At 38.2% G+C, this 2772-nt stretch overlaps 1 pseudogene; it reads right to left on the bottom strand.

The window, feature by feature from the left end:
* Positions 1-218: 218 nt before the first annotated feature.
* Positions 219-572, bottom strand: LOC102502565 (guanine nucleotide-binding protein G(I)/G(S)/G(O) subunit gamma-10 pseudogene; annotated as a pseudogene).
* Positions 573-2772: the final 2200 nt, after the last annotated feature.

Raw genomic sequence — 2772 nt, 5'->3', positions numbered from 1 at the left:
TTCCCAAAATGTAAGCATCCAGTAAATAAAACACACGTGGTATTCCAGGTATAGAAAAACACCAGCAATTCACTTACGAAAGAGGTGCATCCTGGTATATTTGGTAGTAAAGTACTTTTCCTAAATACAAAGCACTTCGCCAAACGAACCAGGATATTATGGTTTAAAACTCTCCTCTTTCACCTAGTTTTTTTATTTGAGTAAAAACTCCTCAATTTCTATAAAATTTTGGTTAGAGGGCCAGGCCACAGGAAAGATCTGAAATATCTAAAAGTCATTTGGATAGAGAGAAGTGTTCTTGAGACACGGAGGCAGTTGTTCACCTGTTTGTGCTTAAAGGCATTCCTCAGCAAACTTCTAAGTCTGCAGAGTAAAGCACAGGCTCTGGGCTCTGGAAAGGGGTTGCTTCCAGCCCGTACACCCACCAGCAATGCATCCTTGCAGGTATTCGGCATGCAGTACTGCTGAAGCTCAGCAGCGGCCTGAGAGACCTTGATCCTCTCCACGCCCGCCTCCAGCTTGAGCTGCTCCACCAGGCGCTAGGGGGCGCTCACGGTGGCCCCGGAAGACATGGCGGCCCACCAAATGTATTTTAGTACTTTATGTTTGTTACTTGCTTCAGTTTTGTTACTATAAACACTAAAGAAAGAAACATTCTCGTGTGTATACCTATTCTGATAGGTCAAGCTTCTTATTTACAAGAACTTAAGATTCTGAATCAAAATGACTATGTACTACAAATTTTGTAAGGCAAAACTGTCTTGCAAAAAGGATTATCACACACTTATCATTAACAGATAATTCTCCATTTTTGTGTCCCTTAAGCGTTTTGCTTCTTTTTCCCCCTTGATTGAAATACCAATTTTCTTAACGAATTCACACAGACAAGTTCTTATCCTATTTTAAATTATGCTAATCTATAGAACATAAACTTATTCAATAAAATCTGTTGAATGAGTGAGACAGCCAGTCACATGGTGGTTAAGGCGACTGGATCCCACATGTCTGACTATGTGGTTCAAGTCCCAGACCTGGCACCATGAAAAACACATTGGCCCAAAAATCTAACCAAGGAGGGAGAAATGGAGGAGAAGGGATGGCAGGGTGACCACGCCCCATGGGGAATGCTTTCTCACTCTCTCTTTCTGTCTGTCTCTGGCAACCACATGTGCCCTCTATCAAAAACTGGTATAAAAATCTATTGAATGGCTATTATATTTATGTTACATTAAGAATTGTCAGTGTATATAGAAATGACCAGACTATAGCTCTCCCTCTGGAAAACTCTCAGGCTGGAGAGACAATATGGATGATCGCGTATCTTCAGTGCAGTCATCCTCCCTTAACTGTAATTTTGCTTTACACAGTATCAGTTACTTGTAATACAGTACAATATTTTGAAAGAGAGAAAGAAAAAAAGACTACATTCACACACTCTTTATTACAGTATATTATTACATTTGTTCTATTTTATTATTAGTTGTTGCTGGTTCTTTCTTATGGTGCTTAATTTATAAATTAAACTTTATCATAGGAATATGCATAAAAGAAAAAGCATAGCTTATATAAGTTCCAGCAGTATCTGTGGTTTCAGGCATCTGCTGGGGATCCTCAAACATATTCCTCTATGGATAAAGGGGGGACTACTATACAAGATAAAGTACAGTAAGTAACCTAGTCATGTAAATAACCAGCCCACCAAAGAAAGAAACAGTTTCTTCTTACTAGGTGCTCAGGAAAGACTCTGTGGAAGAGGCAGCCTTTCATCTTTGTCTACAATGCTGGTCAGTATTTTAATACTCTTCTAGACATAGTGAACAGCATGAAACCACAAGCGTTGGACAAGCCAACATGGGCTGTGTGGGCAATGGTGAGAACTTTCTTGGGACCGGAAAGCATTCTAAACTGATCTCAGGCTTCCTGTTCACACAAAAACACCAGAAAATTAACCCGAGTATTTGATCTCCACTCTGGGGGTCCCAGACTTCAGTTTACAATGCCTCCTCTCCTTTAATGTTTACCAAGAGTTACATCCCCCTTCCTTTTGTTTTTTGTTTTTGTTTTTTTTAATAAACTTCACAGATGTTTTTAAATTACCACTATTCTTGTAAGGGCCATAAAGAACAATTTTTCATTTTGTACAGCCATGATACAACTTATACACATGTAAAAATAGTGAAAAAAAGTTAGAGATTAGTTACACATAAAGAAAACTGTATTTATGAATTTATTCTAAGTATATTAACATATTATTTACTATTTCAAAAATATTCGATGTTTACTTTGATCCCAATGAAAGTGTACTGACATGCTGAGGAACATCTTAACTTGCAATTTTCTTCCTCCAGCTCTTTCCTGCCCTCCATTCATATATTTTGTGTTAAAAAGATTTCCTATTCAAAAAGAAGGATGTTTTCTACTTGAAGTATAACCCAAGCCAAATAATTATTTTTCAAGAAAGCTGATGTGAAAATACTATGTATATTGGAGCTAGCAGATGAAATAGCAGTTACATCGCTGGATTCTCACAAGGTGGACTGTGGTTCAAGTCCTAAATCCGATGACTTGAAGCATACCAAGCACATGTGTGCATGCCCAAGGTCCTAGGAAAAAATGTAGGTGGGATTGTGGCATGGCCATCCCCTTTGGGGGGTGATTTCTCATTTTCCTTCTCACTGTCTCTGTCTCTCTCTCCAGAAAGTGTGTGCACCCTATTTTGTTTTTGTTTTTTTTAATAAACTTCACAGATGTTTTTAAATTACCACTATTCTT

This window comes from Tupaia chinensis, unplaced genomic scaffold (genome assembly GCF_000334495.1).
Source record: "Tupaia chinensis unplaced genomic scaffold, TupChi_1.0 Scaffold000012_1, whole genome shotgun sequence".
Lineage (NCBI taxonomy): Eukaryota > Metazoa > Chordata > Mammalia > Scandentia > Tupaiidae > Tupaia > Tupaia belangeri.
This window is presented reverse-complemented; position numbering and strand designations above follow the sequence as displayed.